Source organism: Salvelinus fontinalis, chromosome 41 (genome assembly GCF_029448725.1).
Source record: "Salvelinus fontinalis isolate EN_2023a chromosome 41, ASM2944872v1, whole genome shotgun sequence".
NCBI classification, from domain to species: domain Eukaryota; kingdom Metazoa; phylum Chordata; class Actinopteri; order Salmoniformes; family Salmonidae; genus Salvelinus; species Salvelinus fontinalis.
Genome location: NC_074705.1, coordinates 9,307,575 through 9,327,245, shown reverse-complemented (window position 1 = coordinate 9,327,245; position 19,671 = coordinate 9,307,575). Strand labels below are relative to the sequence as shown.

Here is a 19,671-nt window from a genome sequence, read left to right as displayed (position 1 = left end):
AGAGTTCTCTCCAAACCTCCATCCAACCGCAGGCAAAATGAAAACAATATGAATATAGTGGCAAAAAGCTCACACAACCACATTGCACACAGACTGGAATTTCCCTGACTTTCAACTTCCATGTTCAAATATCTGAATATTTATTTTCCCAGATAGGTCTTCATTCCAACTAGCACCAGTCTGATTCAGCACGGGCATAAAGTAGGAACGCTTTGATTTGATTGTGAAATCCTTCCGGTGTTACAATAAGTAAGATAAGCTCACTGTGAAAACAAGTTGTTTCAACTTGAAAAATAAAAAAAGTTACCCAACTGCTTTATTAGTGATTTCTGTGTGTACGTACATGTATGTGTATGAGTTCTGTCTCTCTAAGTGTCTCTGGTGTAGGGTATGGGGAAAGCTGTGGGGAGACCCCTACTCATCCTATTTGCAGGCTGAGACCATTATGGGAAATGTTGATGGGACGAAGCGGGCGGAAGTTTTTCTTAGGGCATTCTCAGCTATTTCCAGGGGCTCAGGTTTCCCCTGTCCCGTCTGGGTCCCCCCTCCCGCGCACCTCTTCCTCCCAAACCGCCGCCAGCTGGCTCCCAGGGCCTCCAGCGCCCCTCTCCACACAACGCTGTAATGACTTCCTTCCTGCTGCTCCCTCTCTCCGGTGCAGGGACTCCCTGCCTCTGCCTCCACCTCCACACTCACCTGAAATGACTTCCTTCCCGTTGCTCCCTCTCTCCGGTGCAGGGACTCCCTGCCTCTGCCTCCACCTCCACACTCACCTGAAATGAAAAAAAAACTGTCTGGTGGAAGAGGGAGCAGGAAAAAGAGACTACTTCTTTATTTCAACCTGAGAAAGGACTGAAGTAACCCCTTCAGTTTGTTTCAGGGGGGAAACCTAATACAGAGAGAAAGAGAGAGAGAGTGAGCGCGAGAGAGCAAGAGAGAGAAAGAGAGAGAGAGAAAGAGAGAGCGGGAGGGGTCTCCAAAGTGGTTCCATATGATAGACGGAAGCCAAGTTCGGTCTGGGAACCACTGGGCCACACTGGTCCACTCCAGGGACACAGACACCTGATGGTCACACCCAGACCCATACAGACAGAGACATCCCATAACTAAGACAGAAAGTCCAACAGAAAAAGAGAAGCATAGGGACTAAAAGGACCGACAAATATCATGTGTTATCTTAGAAAATGGTCAACCGTGTGATGTTATCCTGTTTTATATAGTAGCTTATTATATTACATTATACCATAGCTTGTTATATCTTGTCATACTAAATCATGTTTACTATTTCATTGTCAAGATCTCTAGAAAAATCTCCAGGGCTGAAGCCCCAATAAGACATTAGATGTGAATCCATGTGTTCAGTCTGAGGGTGGCTAGCTTAATGTAGCTCTCCCAGCCAGCTCTCCTCTCCTCAGCAGCACAGCCAGGCTCCCCGTCTCCCTATGGGCCCTTGCTAAAAAAGACTAATATCTGTGGACATCTATAGCTGCCACGGTCCAATCTGTCTCAGTGGTCGATTCGTTTCACGGCCTGCCAGGAGTGTTTTGTAATTAGCCTGATATTGATGAAGGCTGATTCCAGCAGGTAATCGCTGACAGTTCAGCTTTATGTCTCCGCTCTGCAGAATGTCTCTATTCATTAAAAGGTTTCACGAGTGTGAATTAATTTCCACTTCATGCTTTTGCTCTTTGATCAGCTGTGAGGGGGGATTTCATGGCCATCAGAGATAGGATATCTAGCTAAACAGTCTTCACGGTAGGAGACTGTGTGGCTCAGCGGGACGGGTGGGAAAATGGCCGTGGCCACAGCAGAGTGATCAGGGATATCTGATCCCATACTAGATTCGCTGTGGAAATCAGTGATCACTGATTATCAGTTTGTGGGATTAGTCAAAGACCACAGACACACTGATAGTAATACCAATACTGTTGATGGAAGGACTAATAGTAAACCAGAGGTTTACTGCAGAGTAGTCTGGACGCAGCGGTCTAAGGTACTGCATCTCAGTGCAGAGGCGTCACTACAGAACCTGTTTCGATCCCGGGCTGTATCACAAGTCCTATAGGGCGGCGCACAATTGTCCCAGCGTCTTCCGGGTTAGAGGAGGGTTTGGCCGGGGTAGGCCGTCATTGTAAAATAAGAATTTGTTCTTAACTGACTTGCCTAGTTAAATAAAAACATTTAAATGAACAATATCCACTATAGCAGGGGTACTCAACTCTTACCCTCCGAGGTCCGGAGCCTGCTGGTTTTCTGCTGGTTTAATTGCACACACCTGGTGTCCCAGGTCTAAATCAGTCCCTGATTAGAGGGGAACAATGAAAACAGGCAGTGGAACTGGCTTCCAGGTCCAGAGTTGAGCTTGAGGGTACTTTAACACAGGAGGCTGGTGGCACCTTCATTGGGGAGGATGGACTCTTGGTAATGGCTGGAGCAGAATCAGTGGAATGGTATCAAATACATCAAACACATGGTTTCCATGTGCTTGATGCCATTCCATTTGCGACGTTCCAGCCATTATTATGAGCAGTCCTACCCTCCACATGAGCAGTCCTACACTCACCAGCCTCCACTGTACTACAGGGTTGATAGAAAAACATTTTGCCATGAGAGAATGAATAAGGAGACAAAGGGCTGAAGGGAAGTGTTGGTTAGGAGTGGAATAGTCATCCATTATTAGAACCACTATAACCCTCTGGCCACCAATGCCACCCACCACCACCCTCCTCATCTTGGCACTGCTGCCTATACCCTGAGGCTGGCTAAGGTGGTGGTGGGCGAAATAGGCTTTTTGACCTCAGGCATTATAGAATGACAACAATTACCTCAGCTCGTCTATTTAGCGTTTTGGTCAAGACAAGCTGGCTGCAGTCTGACTGGCCTCAGGCCAAGCTAGGCCATTAGTGCCTGGCCACATTAGAGATGCATTAGGTCAGAGCCTAAACTGTCCTGCACCCCAGCTGCTAACTGAGGCCCTCAGTGAGGGGCCATGTTGGGGCCAGAACCTGGACGGCTGCTCTCTGGGCTCAAATGTTACTATGGGGTTTTACACACAAACACACGCACGCACACACACACAGCCTGTTAATCACAACAAGGTAACTCCATGCCGGCCTATGTGTTAATACTGTATGAAAACTTATAATGGACAAAATGGTCAACAGTCCTTTTGAACTATTGCTATGTGTGTACTAATATACTAGTTGTTCAGGTGTGGCACCGTGTGTGCATCTGTGTGTGTGTTGTTCTGAACGTGTGTTTGTGTGTTTTGAAGGCTGCTCGCTGGACTGGCTCCGCGACACCATGTGGTCGCCTCATATCCCCAGGCTGCCTTTTCCAATCACTGCCTCCCTCCCTCCCTCCCTCCGCTCACAACAGATAAGAGGCCAATCAGTGTTGGCTTGGGTACACATGCTTGTTCCTGAATGAGGGAGGAGGTGGGGGTTGTTGAAGAAGGCCTGGGGATATGTGTGGTGCGCTGGCATCCATGACAAAAGCATACGCCTGTTTCCACAAGGGGGGGGGGGGGGAAGCAACTCTCACTCTCTCTCTACTCACCTCACGCCTGCCTCTCCTCTGAGATTAGTTATTAAGCAATTTGGGGATACACACACCCTCACACACACGCACTAAGAGGAGACAAGCGGTTTACACTATGCAAAGCATTCTCTATGAAGGATGAGTTGGGGGAACTCTTGACAGAGAATAGCAGGGTCTTGAATTAATGTTGGTGGTTGCAAGCCTGTTTGTCACAAAGGAGTACCAGAGGAATGATAGAGCCAAGGAGAGGAATAGGAAACACTATTAATAAATACGGCTGGCAGGTAGGCAGGCAGGCAGGTAGGTGGGTAGATAGTCAGGTAGGTAGGCAGGTAGGTGGGTAGGTAGGCAGGCAGGCAGGCAGGCAGGTAGGTAGGTGGGTAGGTAGGCAGGCAGGCAGGCAGGCAGGCAGGCAGTCGTGTAGGTAGGCGGGTAGGTAGGCAGGCAGGCAGGTAGTCAGGCAGGCAGGTAGGCTGGTAGTTAGGTATGCAGGTGGGTAGGTAGGTAGGCGGATAGGTAGGTAGGTAGGCGGGTAGGTAGGTAGACGGATAGGGTGGTAGGCAGGTAGGCGGATAGAGTGGTAGGCAGGTAGGTAGGCAGGTGGGTAGGTAGGTAGGCGGATAGGTAGGTAGGTAGGTGGATAGGGTGGTAGGCAGGTAGGCGGATAGAGTGGTAGGCAGGTAGGTATATAAGAAGACATATAGAGAGGGAGATCATGTCTTTGATGTATTGATGCTGTCTACTGCTGCAGTGTGTTAGGCTTTGGTTAGAGAGGAGAGGGGCATCACCCAGCTTATTTTAGAGGACATCAGTACAGGCTGGGGGAGGAAGCCCTTGGACATGTTCTCATTCCCACAACACTAAATGACTACCTCTCTAACGGTCTATGTCTAACTTGGTGGAATCTTTACTAATATACATACTGTAGATACATACACATGAATGGTAATAATATAGCTAGTACAAGGTATACTCCAAGGGAATCCATTGATCATTTACTGGCCATGCACAAATGTGTTGCAACAGCCCCTGTAGTCCATTGTGATGTATAGGAGGTTCTTTGTTACATATCAGTGGGGTAAATACCAGGGAAAATGAGCTTGTGCAGACTGGCCCTCTGAGTCCATGTTTGTGGATGGACCATAATGGATTCTTAAAGCGATGAATGGCTTATAGGCATGACAGCCATGTTTCAGCGGGATGGGCTTATCCACGGCACAGGGCACTAAGGATATTAGGGAATCAGCGTAAAGCGCAGAGGAGACGACGACAGGAATAAAGCCTTGGCTCGCTGGTAAGCCCTCTCCCTCCTCCCTTGCCAGCCAGACCAGCCTGGAAACGTACGTGGTGGAGATGATGAAGCAAGAAGATTTGGCACACAGCCATATTGTGTGTTCATATCCCCATTACTTGTTGTGTGGTTCATTTTGTGGGCCATAGCCAACAATTAATAAGTGTCACTCAATCTGCCATCATAGTGACTGGAGGTCGTCGTTGTCTGTTGTGGCAGTGTCTTTCAGGATGAATGTCTGCTGGAATGCCTTGGTAGTCCATATGGAACAATGACTGGATTGGATGGAAGCCAATTTCCTAATGACTGTGAGCGGCGAGATAGCCTATCATAGATGTGCCAACAAGCAACCAGGCATCCATAATATAGGCCCAATAAATGAATGTACTTCTCCTTATACAGTATATCTCTTTCAGTCTAACAGTTGGCAAGGTATATGTTATCTATTTAGATATATTTTGAACAAAGTGCAGAAATCCAGATGAATAAAATGCTGTAATTTAATAAAACACATTACAAAAACAAAAACTAACAGTGTCTTGTTTGAAGTAATTACAACCTAGTGTCATGTTTCACAGTTTACACATGAAGAACACTCTCCTCGGCGCGCGCGCACACACACACACACACACACACACACACACACACACACACACACACACACACACACACGAATATCTCCTCAACCCAATCTGCTGAGGCTCCCCTGTCCTGTCAGAGTGGGACTGAGGCAGAGGTTTGATTTATGTGGCACCCCTCACCCCCCACTGTGAATTAGAGACCACGGGTCGAACACTATTTTTCTTTGTGAGCAGGAGCATGCTCGTGGCTAAAACCAGGGCAAACACCGTTTATCATTAGATCCATGACAGCATTCCTTAGGCGAATTAACCACGCCACCATATCGACTGGCACGGGCCGGGAGTCTGCGCCCCTTCACTTTGATTCATCTCCCAGAATTCCCATTCCAACTCTATCAAAGTAATCTCAGAGAAGACACAGCATTGATCTCTAAACACACACACACACACACACACACACACACACACACACAAGGTCTGCAGTGTACTTCTTACCTCTTCTTCTAGATGCAGAAATGATCTGGACTTGCATACTACTTAACAGGCCTATGAAGTGATGTTTACCCTTGCACCTTCATGTACTGTAATGCTAGCACCTTACAGTCCATTCACAAACCGATTGCTGCTCACTGCCTTGTGCCTCAGTCTCTCAATAATATCAAATATGTCTATGTACCAGTGGAGGCTGTTGAGGGGAGGACGGCTGATAATAATGTCTGGAATGGAGTAAACGGAATGGCATTAAGTTATTTGATACCATTCAACTGATTCCTCTCCAGTCATCACCACGAGCCCGTCCTCCCCAGTTAAGGTGCCACCAACCCCCTGTGGTATGTACTATGTATCCTACTTTAGTAAAATATCGAAAGACACCAACAGCACCTCTGCTTATTGTATCTAAAAGTAGAACGTTAAAAAAACAGAACATTCGAGAAACATTTTATTACAAACAATAAGGAAAAGCAATAACAACTAGAGAATTTAAATGAGAGGTTTTTACAGCAGTGGGGTGATTCTAGTTACAAGGTCAGTCAACTTTAGAGATGTACGGTATATTCATGTTTACTTACTCATTCATGTCATGATTAGAGTGAAACGTATCCCATCAGGTTACCCAGATGTGATTGAACAGGAGTATGACTTCTCTGAAGACTCTGGTGTTACTCCAGGATACAGGAGGTTATTTGACCTGACACGGGGTCACAGTCCCTGTGTCACCCCTTACATAAAACCCTGGGTAGACGGGCTCAGTGAATGTAGAGTGGAATGTGTGGAAGTGGGTCAGTGTGTCAGAGGAGACGCTGTAGAAGGACAGAGTGCCGGCCGGCCAGTCCAGATACACTCCTACTCAGTTGGAGCGGGACGAGGGGACAGGTATGTCAGTTCTCTTATAATTGTGCCTGGCAGAGTAGCTGTCATAAAAGTTGTTCAGATTCCAGGACTTGTCATTGGCTCCAAGCCAATTGTTACGACCCTTTCCTCTCCTGCTGATTCCTTTATATGTCACTGCTTGTCACAACTTCTGCCGAAGTCGTTGCCTCTCCTTGTCCGGGCGGTGTTCGGCGGTCGACTTCACCGGTCTTCTAGTCATCATCGATCCATTTTTCATTTTCCATTGGTTTTGTCTTGTCTTCCCACACACCTGTTGTCAATCCCATTTCATTACCTGTTGTGTATTTAACCCTCTGTTTCCCTTCATGTGTTTGTCAGAGATTGTTCGTTGTCTAGTGTTGTGTTGTTTGTGTATAGGTGTGCGTTGGGTATTCGTACCCAGATTTTTGTATTATATTTTTCGTGAGTGTTATGGAGTTAATTACTGGGACTTCTATTAAAGTACTCCATGCTACACTCTATTTTTGACTCTCCTGCGCCTGACTTCCTCTGCCACCTATACACGCCGCTGTGACAGAATCTCTGACCCTAAATATATGAAGTCAGCAGGAGAGGACACGACGGCCATGGAGGTAGAAAAGCGCATTATGGAACAAGCTAAGGAGATTGACTGTTTGAGCGCCATCATGGATCGTATTGTCCAGAATATGGATCGCTTTGAGAGACAGGGAGTTTCTCCAGCGCCTCCACTGCCACAACTGGGATTTACCGTTAACGCGTTTTCCCCACCTGAACCTAATAAAATCCGTTTACCCCTACCAACGGGTTACAACGGAGATACTGCTGGCTGCCAGGGTTTCCTCCTTAAACTGAACTTATATCTGGCCACGGTCTCCCCAGTACCATCCGACCGGGAGAAGAGTTCCGCCCTCGTCTCATGCCTCACCGGGAGAGCCCGGGAGTGGGCCAGCGCTGTGTGTAGAGAGGAGAATGCGGCGTTGGACCATTTTGAGGAGTTCACCCGTTATTTCAGGAGAGTATTCGACCATCCTCCCGAAGGAAAAACGGCGGGTGAGCTTCTCTATCATCTGAGGCAGGGGACGAGGAGTGCCCAGGAGTTTGCTTTGGAGTTTAGGACCTTGGCTGCCAGCGCTGGATGGAGCGACAGGGCCCTGATCGACCATTACCATTGTAGCCTACGCGAGGACGTCCGTCGGGAGCTGGCCTGTAGAGACACCACCCTTAACTTCGACCAGCTGGTGGACATGTCCATCAGGCTGGACAACATGCTGGCTACTCGTGGACGTCTAGATCGGGGTCTGGTTGTTCCATCCTCCCGCACCCTCTCTCCCGAACCAATGGAATTGGGAGGGACGGTGCGTCGGGAGACCGGAGGGGGTACCCGCTCGAGCACCATCTATGATCGCAGAGATCACACTGCTGATCGGTGTCGGGTTGGTTCCTCTGGGAATAGAGAAGGCAGGCAGGGCACTCTGGCATCACCCCAGGTGAGTAGGCACCATACTCATCCAGAGCCCTCTGTTGCACTTATGTTTGTCTCTGTCACCTTTCCGGATTTTTCCCTGCATTCCCAGTATAAGGCGCTAGTAGATTCAGGCGCGGCTGGGAATTTCATTAATAAAAATTTTGCTCATAGTTTAGGGATTCCTGTTGTTTCTGTTGATATGCCTTTCCCTATTCATGCCTTAGATAGTCGACCAATAGGGTCAGGGTTTATCAGGGAGGTCACCGCACCTTTGTCTATGATAACGCAGGGAGGTCACAAGGAGAAGATTAGTCTTTTCCTTATTGATTCCCCTGCGTATTCTGTGGTGTTAGGTCTACCCTGGTTAACTACTCATAACCCCACTGTTTCTTGGCCACAGAGGGCTCTCACGGGGTGGTCGCGAGAGTGCTCAGGTAGGTGTGTAGGGGTTTCCGTTGGTGCTACTACGGTGGAAAGTCCAGACCAGGTTTCCACCGTGCGCATTCCCCCAGAATATGCCGATTTGGCACTCGCCTTCTGTAAAAAGAAGGCGACTCAATTACCACCCCATCGACAGGGGGATTGTGCGATAGATCTCCTGGTAGACGCTGCATATCCCAGGAGTCATGTGTATCCTCTGTCGCAAGCGGAGACAGTGGCTATGAATAATTATATCTCTGAATCCCTGCGTCAGGGGTTCATTCAGCCATCCATTTCACCCGCCTCTTCGAGTTTCTTTTTTGTGAAGAAGAAGGATGGCGGTTTACGCCCGTGCATTGATTATCGAGACCTTAATAAAATCACGGTAAAATATAGTTACCCGCTACCTTTGATTAATACAGTAATGGAGTCAATGCGCGGGGCCCGCTTCTTCACAAAATTGGATCTCAGGAGTGCGTACAATCTGGTGCGTATTAGGAAGGGTGATGAGTGGAAGACGGCATTTAGCACTACCTCAGGTCATTATGAGTACCTGGTCATGCCATATGGGTTGATGAATGCTCCATCAGTCTTCCAATCGTTTGTAGATGAGATCTTCAGGGACCTGAATGGGCAGGGTGTAGTGGTGTATATCGATGATATTTTGATATACTCTGCTACTCGCGCTGAGCATGTGTCCTTGGTGCGCAGGGTGCTTGGTCGCCTGTTGGAGCATGATTTATATGTCAAGGCTGAGAAATGCTTGTTCTTCCAACAATCCATCTCCTTCCTAGGGCATCAGATTTCCACTTCAGGAGTGGAAATGGAGAGCGACCGCATTACAGCCGTGCGTAATTGGCCGACTCCAACCACGGTGAAGGAGGTGCAGCGTTTTTTAGGGTTTGCCAATTACTACCGGAGATTTATCCGGGGTTTTGGTCAGGTTGCAGCTCCCATTACCTCACTGCGAAAGGGGGGACCGGTGCGCTTGCAGTGGTCGGCCGAGGCGAATAGGGCTTTTGGTAAACTGAAGGCTCTGTTTACCTCGGCGCCTGTGTTGGCTCATCCGGATCCCTCTTTGCCATTCATAGTAGAGGTGGACGCATCCGAAGCTGGGATAGGAGCAGTGCTCTCTCAGCGTTCGGGTGTGCCACCGAAGCTTCGCCCCTGTGCTTTCTTTTCGAAGAAGCTCAGCCCGGCGGAGCGTAACTATGATGTGGGGGACCGAGAGCTGTTAGCTGTCGTAAAAGCCTTGAAGGTGTGGAGGCATTGGCTTGAGGGGGCTAATCACCCTTTTCTCATCTGGACTGACCACCGCAATCTGGAGTACATCCGGCAGGCGAAGAGACTAAATCCTCGCCAGGCAAGGTGGGCCATGTTTTTCACTCGTTTTGTGTTTACGCTTACTTACAGACCAGGCTCCCAGAACGTCAAGGCAGACGCATTGTCTCGGCTGTATGACACAGAGGAGCGACCCATGGATCCCACTCCCATACTCCCAGAGTCGTGTTTGGTGGCGCCAGTAGTGTGGGAGCTGGACGCGGACATTGAGCGGGCGTCACGTGCAGAGCCCTCTCCTCCTGAGTGTCCAGCTGGTCGTCTGTACGTTCCGTCTGCTGTCCGCGACCGATTGATCTATTGGGCTCACACATCACCCTCCTCTGGTCATCCTGGGATAGGTCGGACGATGCGCTGTCTTGATGGGAGGTACTGGTGGCCTACTTTAGCTAAGGACGTGAGGATTTATGTTTCCTCCTGTTCGGTGTGCGCTCAGTGCAAGGCTCCTAGACACCTGCCTAGAGGTAAGCTTTTACCTTTACCCGTTCCTCAACGGCCGTGGTCGCACCTGTCAGTGGATTTTGTGACTGATCTTCCACCTTCACAGGGTTACACCACGATCCTGGTCGTTGTGGATCGGTTTTCTAAGTCCTGTCGTCTTCTCCCTTTGCCCGGTCTCCCTACGGCCTTACAAACTGCGGAGGCTCTGTTTACACATGTTTTCCGGCATTATGGGGTGCCTGAGGATATAGTGTCTGATCGGGGTCCCCAGTTCACGTCAAGGGTCTGGAAGGCGTTCATGGAACGTCTGGGGATCTCGGTTAGTCTTACCTCAGGTTTTCACCCCGAGAGTAATGGGCAGGTGGAGAGAGTTAACCAGGATGTGGGCAGGTTTCTGCGGTCCTATTGCCAGGACCGGCCAGGGGAGTGGGCGAAGTTCGTGCCCTGGGCAGAGATAGCCCAGAACTCGCTACGTCACTCCTCTACTAACCTTACCCCTTTTCAATGTGTATTAGGGTATCAGCCGGTTCTGGCTCCTTGGCATCAGAGTCAGACCGAAGCTCCTGCGGTGGACAATTGGTTTCGGCACGCTGAGGAAACTTGGGAGGCAGCCCACGTCCACCTTCAGCGTGCCATAAGGCGCCAGAAAATTGGCGCAGACCGTCGCCGCAGTGAGGCCCCGGTGTTTGTACCAGGGGACAGGGTCTGGCTCTCGACCCGAAACCTGCCCCTCCGCCTGCTCTGCCGGAAGCTGTGTCCGCGGTTTGTGGGGCCGTTTAAAGTCCTGAGGAGAGTGAACGAGGTATGTTATAGATTACAACTGCCCATTAATTACCGTATTAACCCCTCGTTCCATGTGTCTCTCCTCAGGCCGGTGGCTGGCCCGCTCCAGGAGGCTGAAGTGCGTGAAGTTCCTCCGCCTCCTCTAGACATCGAGGGGGCCCCGGCGTACGCTATTCGATCCATTTTGGATTCGAGACGTCGGGCGAGGGGCCTTCAGTACCTCGTGGACTGGGAGGGGTACGGGCCGGAGGAGAGATGCTGGGTTCCGGTGGAGGACGTTTTAGATCCTTCTATGTTAAAAGAATTCCACCGCCTCCATCCGGATCGCCCTGCACCTCGCCCTCCGGGTCGTCCCCGAGGCCGGTGTCGACGCGCTGCGGGAGCCGCGCGTCAGGGGGGGGGGTAATGTCACAACTTCTGCCGAAGTCGTTGCCTCTCCTTGTCCGGGCGGTGTTCGGCGGTCGACTTCACCGGTCTTCTAGTCATCATCGATCCATTTTTCATTTTCCATTGGTTTTGTCTTGTCTTCCCACACACCTGTTGTCAATCCCATTTCATTACCTGTTGTGTATTTAACCCTCTGTTTCCCTTCATGTGTTTGTCAGAGATTGTTCGTTGTCTAGTGTTGTGTTGTTTGTGTATAGGTGTGCGTTGGGTATTCGTACCCAGATTTTTGTATTATATTTTTCGTGAGTGTTATGGAGTTAATTACTGGGACTTCTATTAAAGTACTCCATGCTACACTCTATTTTTGACTCTCCTGCGCCTGACTTCCTCTGCCACCTATACACGCCGCTGTGACACTGCTATACAAGCCCTCCCACTCAACTCTACCTCCCAGTAACAGCACCCAGTCAGACCCTCTCTACACAGCACCTGTTCATAGTCCTCAAATCTCTCTGGGTGATCAGAATACAGCTGCTCCTTCCAGGTCCATTCCACCTTCCTTTTCTCCTCAGACAGAGAGAGGGTTCTGTGTGCTGTGTTTGGGTCCAGTGTGAGATCACAGGCATCTAAATGGGGAGACCAGGTTTGAAATATACTGTATTTGGGAAAAAAACACTTGGAAAGTATGTATTTGAACATGCACAGTATTTACACAAAAATGTAAATACTCCCATGCATTTTACTCTGTTTGGTATTTGAAATAATGTATCCTGGAATATAAAAAATACTTTAAAGTACTTCCAATAGAAGTAGTTGATTAGGGCCACATTATTTGTGAAAATACACAGAAAATAAGCATTTAAATAACACATAATCGAACACATGTATTTAAACACAGGTCCAACACACGTCCATGCATTAAACAAAAAAAAAACATTTTTGGGGCCCTGATTTTAACCTGCACCTTCTACCATGGTCCACACTATAGGAAAAGCAGAGGAACAGACAGTGAATTTGTCTCACACACACTTTACTGTAGACACACAGAGGAAGGAGACATACTGGGGAATACATTGTGTTACACGGAGTACTGATTGATTCAAAACCTCTACATACTTGAGTTTCTCCAGTTTACAGTGTGGATTCTCCTGTATAGCAAAGAGCAGCTTCACTCCTGAGTCTCCTGGGTCATTTTAGCTCAGGTCCTGCTCTCTCAGGTGGGAGGGGTTTGACCTCAGAGCTGAAGCCAGGGCAGCACATCCTTCCTCTGTGACCTGACAGCCTGACAGCCTGCACCATGATTTCACATGAATATCAAAAATGACAGATGCATTTAGCTTCTTCTCTCAAAGTTGATATGGATTAAACTTCAGTCTAAAATGTGATGTTCACATTGGATTATGATAAGGTACTAAACTATTTCAGACACCTCTAAACCATGTTGCTCACAAACAACGAGGAAAACTAAAGTATTGCAAAAATAGTTATATTCCTATCAGCATGGCTAAAATATTGCTAAAAAATAATTGCTGAATTAATTATTGGAGAAAATGAAAATGATGTGGATTAAAAAAGTTTGTTTTACAGGACTTTTGTTTTGCAGTATTGAAACTGAAAGTTAATTAAACTGAAATTGGCCTCTAAACACATGTTGATCTAATGAACAATTATTACTTGTTGAACAAGTACAGGAACACTCACTTCAGTGTCACCAGTTTACATTGTGGACTTTGCAGTCCAGCAGAGAGTAGCTTCACTCCTAAATCCTGCAGGTCGTTGCCACTCAGGTCCAGCTCTTCCAAGTGTGAGGAGATGAGAGCTGTGCCCAGCGATTTGCAGCATCAGTTTGAGAGGTTACATTGATTCAGCCTAAATGAGATGTTTAAAAACGACAATCTGAGATTTTACAACATGTTATTTGAGAAGTAGCATAGCAGTAACATAACAGTTAGCATAACAGTTACTCACAGGGCTGTTCTGGAGGCTTTGACTACTGGCAGCATCCTCAGAAGACCCTCCTCTGATCTAAAGTATTTCTTCAGGTCAAACACATCCAGCTCTTCTTCTGAAGACAGCAACACAAACACCAGAGCTGAAAACAGTGCAGGTGACAGTTTGGCTGCTGAGAGACTTCCTGAGCTCAGGTATCTTTGGATCTCCTTCACTAGAGAATGGTCATTCAGCTCACTCAGACAGTGGAACAGATTGATGGTTCTCTCTGGAGAGGGATTCTTCCTGATCTTCATCTTGATGTACTCAACTACTTCCTCACTGGTCTGTGAGCTGCTTCCTGTCTGTGTCAGTAGGCCTTGTAGGAGAGTCTGATTGGACTCCAGTGAGAGGCCCAGAAGGAAACGGAGGAACAGGTCCAGGTGTCCATTCTTACTCTTTAGGGCCTTGTCCACTGCACTCTCGACTAAGTCCATCATAGGTTGGTGTTTCCGAAATTTCCGCAAAAAGGAGGAGTTCTATTGGACCAGTGGGTTTTCATTGCAGTTTATGAATGTGAGAAACACATAAACAGCAGCAAGACACTCCTGGACGCTCAGATGCACAAAGCTGAACACTGTCTTCTGACTGGTCCTCCCCTCCACCTTAAAGATCTCAGGAGTGCACGGATGCTTTTCTGACTCCAATGCCGCACTCTGTCAGGTCTTCCTCATAGAAGATAAGATATCCCTTCTCCAGCTGATGAAATGCCAGCTCTCCAAGTTTGAGGACTATGTTGTCACTTTCTACGGAGTTCCCTTTAGCTCTTATCCTGTCTGGCTGACAGATCAGGAAGTGTAAGTACGTCTCAGTCAGGGTTTTGGGCAACTTTCCACTCCCTGCTTGATCCAACAGCTTCTCTAGAACAGTGGCTAAAATCCAACAGAACACTGGTATGTGGCACATGATGTGGAGGCTCCTTGATGACTTGACATGGTTGATGATTCTGCTGGCCAGGGTCTCATCACTCATTTTCTTCCTGAAGTACTCCTCCTTCTGTGGGTCATTGAACCATTGTACCTCTGTCCACTGGTGGATGTGTTGACGAGGGATCTGATTGGCTGCAGCAGGTCGGGAGGTTATCCAGATGAGAGCAGAGCGGAGGAGCTCTCCTGTGATGAGATTTGTGATCAGTTGGTCCAGCGAGGCTGGCTTTGTGTCGTCTGTTAGAAGCTTACTGTTGAAGTTCAGAGGAAGTCGACTCTCGTCCAGACCATCAAAGATGAACAGAACTTTAGAACCTACCCCCAGGGTCTTCACCGGTCCCATGACAGTGAAGAATTGATTGATGCAGTTCAATCAGACTGCGGTCCTTTTCCCCTATATTAGAATTAATTTGGCAAAAAGGAAGTGGAAAGATGAAATCAATGTCTTGGTACTCCTTTCCTTCTGCCCAGTCGTGAATAAACTTCTGAACGGAGACAGTCTTTCCCACGCCAGCGATGCCCAGTGTAAGCCCTGTTCTGATTGGCTTCTTTTGATCAGGTCGGGGCTTGAACATGTTGTTGGCTTCAATAGTGGCCTCTCCTGTGGCTGGTGTTCTGGATTCCAGATGTATGCCCTCATGCTCATCTCTGACCCCTCCCCAGGCCCCCTCGATCACATGGAGCTCAGTGTAGATCTAGTCTAGGTAGATGGAATCCCCTTCCTTTGACGTCCCCTCATATATACAGCCGTACTTCTTCTTAAGGTAGGATTTCAGTTTGTCTTGGACTGCAAGAAAAAACAAAGTTACAGTGAGTTTACTTTTTATATTACTGCCATGGTAACGGTATGTGTGTATGTATTGACGTCATTATGACATATTTTGGTCAGGTTGTTTTGTCAAACGTCTTTTTAGCGACCATAAATGATCTGGTTATCTCACCAGATAACCAAAATATGACGTATTTCACACGATGTCTCAATGTCGTTGTGAAGGAAGACGTCTTTACGTGGTTGTTACCTGGTTATCTAAGACACTGCATCTCAGTGCTAGAGGCGTCACTACAGACAACCTGGTTCGAATTCAGACTGTATCACAACCGGTCGTGATTGGGAGTCCCATAAGGCGGCACAAAACTGGCCCAGCGTCGTCCGAGTTTGGCCAGTGTAGGCCGTCATTGTAAATAAGAATTTGTTCTTAACTGACTTGCCTAGTTAAATAAAGGTTATATTTAAAACATTATCTGGTATACAGTGCATTCGGAAAGTATTCAGACACTTTCCCTTTTTCCACATTTTGCTACATTACAGCCTTATTTAAAATGTATTAAATTAAACAATTTCCTCAATCTACACACAATAGCTCATACTGACAAAGCGAAAACAGTTTAGAAATGTTTGCAAATGTATTAAAAACAAAAACCTTACTTAGATAAGTATTCAGCCTCTTTGCTATGAGACAGGAAATGGAGCTCATGTTCATCCTGTTTCCATTGATCATCCTTGATATGTTTCTACAACTTGATTGGAGTCCACCTGTGGTAAATTCAATTGATTGGATAGGATTTGGAACCACCAAGACTCTTCCTAGAGCTGGCCGCCCGGCTAAACTGACCAATCGGGGGAGAAGGGCCTTGGTCAGGGAGGTGACTAAGAACCCGATGGTCACTCTGACAGAGCTCCAGAGTTCCTCTGTGGAGATGGGAGAACCTTCCAGAAGGACAACCATCTCTGCAGCACTCCACCAATCAGGCCTTTACGGTAGAGTGGCCAGACGGAAGCCACTCCTCAGTAAAAAGGAACATGACAGTCCGCTTGCAGTTTGACAAAAGGCACCAAAAGGACTCTGACCATGAGAAACAAGATTTTCTGGTCTGATGTAACCAACATTGAACTCTTTGGCCTGAATGCAAAGCGTCACGTCTGGAGGAAACCTGGCACCATCCCTATGGTGAAGCATAGCGGTGGCAGAATCATGCTGGGGGGATGTTTTTTCAGAATCAGTGACTGAGACAATAGTCAGGATCGAGGGAAAGATGAATGGAGAGAAGTACAGAGAGATCCTTGATGAAAACCTGCTCCAGAGCGCACAGGACCTCAGACTAGGGCAAAGGTTCACCTTCCAACAGGACAACAAACCTAAGCACACAGCCAAGACAAAGCAGAAGTGGCTTCGGGACAAGTATCTGAATGTCCTGAGTGGCCCAGCCAGAGCCCTGACTTGACCCTGATCGAACATCTCCCAAGAGACCTGAAAATAGCTGTGTAGCGACGCTCCCCACATAACCTGGCAGAGCTTGAGAGGATTTGCAGAGAAGAATGGGAGAAACTGCCCAAATACAGGTGTGCCAAGCTTGTAGCGTCATACCCAAGAAGACTCGAGGCTGTAATCGCTGCCAAAGGTGCTTCAACAAAGTACTGAGTAAAGGGTCTAAATACTTATGTAAGTGTAATATTGACTTTTTTTTTATTTCTATACATTTGCAAAAAAAAATCTAAAAACCTGTTTTTGCATTGTTATTGCGGGGTATTGCGTGTAGATTGATGAGGGGAAACACAATTGAATCAATTTTAGGATAAGGATGTAACCTAACAAAATGTTGAAAAAGTCAAGGGGTCTGAATACTTTCCAAATGCACTGTATCACTAGCATATTACACAAGACCCAACAACTTACAGTAGTGATCATTAATTTATTTCTCCCCTTTGTGTGAAGCTCTGCTCTTCATTCTGCTGTCTGGTGAACTGAAGGGAGAGTCAAGGTACAAAGTGTTTCACTGATCCACCTCCTCCCTGTAGGAACCAGTTGGTCCCCAACATTGTCTCACCACTGTAAGCCTAAAAATGTTGTAACAGAGAGAAGAATGTTGGTGAATATGTTTGTACATCAAACAAATAAAATGTATTTATATAGCCCTTCTTACATCAGCTGATATCTCAAAGTGCTGTACAGAAACCCAGCCTAAAACCCCAAACAGCAAGCAATGCAGGTGTAGAAGCACGGTGGCTAGGAAAAACTCCCATGAAAGGCCAAAACCTAGGAAGAAACCTAGAGAGGAACCAGGCTATGAGGGGTGGCCAGTCCTCTTCTGGCTGTGCCGGGTGGAGATTATAACAGAACATGGCCAAGATGTTCAAATGTTCATAAATGACCAGCATGGCCAAATAATAATAATCACAGTAGTTGTCGAGGGTGCAACAGGTCAGCACCTCAGGAGTAAATGTCAGTTGGCTTTTCATAGCCGATCATTGAGAGTATCTCTACCGGTCCTGCTGTCTCTAGAGAGTTGAAAACAGCAGCAGAATTCAAGTGTACACACCCAAATATACTCAAAGTCAGTGGTGGAAAGTACTTAAGTAAAAATACTTTAAAGTACTACTTAAGTAGTTTTTTGGGGTACCTGTACTTTACTACTTATATTGTTTACAACTTTTACTTCACTACATTCCTAAAGAAAATAATGTACTTTTTACTCCTTACATTTTCCCTGACACCCAAAAGTACTAGTTCCATTTTGAATGCTTAGTAGGAAAGGAAACTGGTCCAATTCACACACTTATCAAGAGAACATCTCTGGTCATCCCTAATGCCTCCAATTTGGCAGACTCACTCAACACAAATGTTTAGTTTAAATGATGTCTGAGTGTTGAAGTGTGCCCCTAGCTATCCGTAAAACTAGAAAATCATGCTGTCTGGTTTGATTAATATAAGGAATTTTAAATGATTTATACATGTACTTTTAATTTTGATACTTAAGTATATTTTAGAGATTATATTTTAGAGGGTGAGGGCCCACGGAGTGCGGTGTCAGGAAAATAACCTCACACTCAACGTCAACAAACCAAAAGGAGATGATTGTGGACTTCAGGAAACAGCAGAGGGAGCACCCCCCTATCCACATCGACGGGACAGTAGTGGAGAAGGTGGAAAGTTTTAAGTTCCTCGGTGTACACATCACGGACAAACTGAATTGGTCCACCCACACAGACAGCGTTGTGAAGAAGGCGCAGTAGCGCCTCTTCAACCTCAGGAGGCTGAAGAAATTCGGCTTGTCACCAAAAGCACTCACAAACTTCTACAGATGCACATTCAAGAGCATCCTGTCGGGCTGTATCACCGCCTGGTACGGCAACTGCTCCGCCCACAACCGTAAGGCTCTCCAGAGGGTAGTGAGGTCTGCACAATGCATCACCGGGGGCAAACTACCTGCCCTCCAGGACACCTACACCACCCGATGTCACAGGAAAGCCATAAAGATCATCAAGGACAACAACGACCCGAGCCACTGCCTGTTCACCCCGCTATCATCCAGAAGGCGAGGTCAGTACAGGTGCATCAAAGCAGGGACAGAGAGACTGAAAAACAGCTTCTATCTCAAGGCCATCAGACTGTTAAACAACCACCACTAACATTTAGTGGCCGCTGCCAACATACTGACTCAACTCCAGCCACTTTAATAATGGGAATTGATGGAAATTATGTAAAAATGTATCACTAGCCACTTTAAACAATGCCACTTAATATAATGTTTACATACCCTACATTACTCATCTCATATGTAAATGTATATACTGTACTGTATATCATCTACTGCATCTTACCATCTTTATGTAATACATGTATCACTAGCCACTTTAAACTATGACACTTTATGTTTACATACCCTACATTACTCATCTCATATGTATAGACTGTACACTATACCATCTACTGCATCTTGCCTATGCCGTTCTGTACCATCACTCATTCATATATCTTTATGTACATATTCTTTATCCCTTTACACTTGTGTGTATAAGGTAGTAGTTGTGGAATTGTTAGGTTAGATTACTTGTTGGTTATTACTGCATTGTCGGAACTAGAAGCACAAGCATTTCGCTACACTCGCATTAACATCTGCTAACCATGTGTATGTGACAAATAAAATTTGATTTGATTTTGAGATTACATTTACTTTTGATACTTATTAAGTACATTTTAAACCAAATACTTTTAGACTTTTACTCAAGTAGTATTTTACTGGGTGACTTTCACTTTTACTTCAGTCATTTTCTATTAAGGTATCTTTACTTTTAGTACTTTTTCAACCACTGCTCACAGTTCACAACCCATTTCCTCATGTCCATCCGTAAGCCCTTCCTCTCCACCAAGTACAAGT

General features: G+C 46.8%; 1 pseudogene; it reads right to left on the bottom strand.

Annotated features, from left to right (window-relative positions):
- Positions 1–11,569: 11,569 nt before the first annotated feature.
- Positions 11,570–19,639, bottom strand: LOC129840324 (NLR family CARD domain-containing protein 3-like; annotated as a pseudogene).
- Between the last annotated feature and the right edge of the window lie 32 nt (positions 19,640–19,671).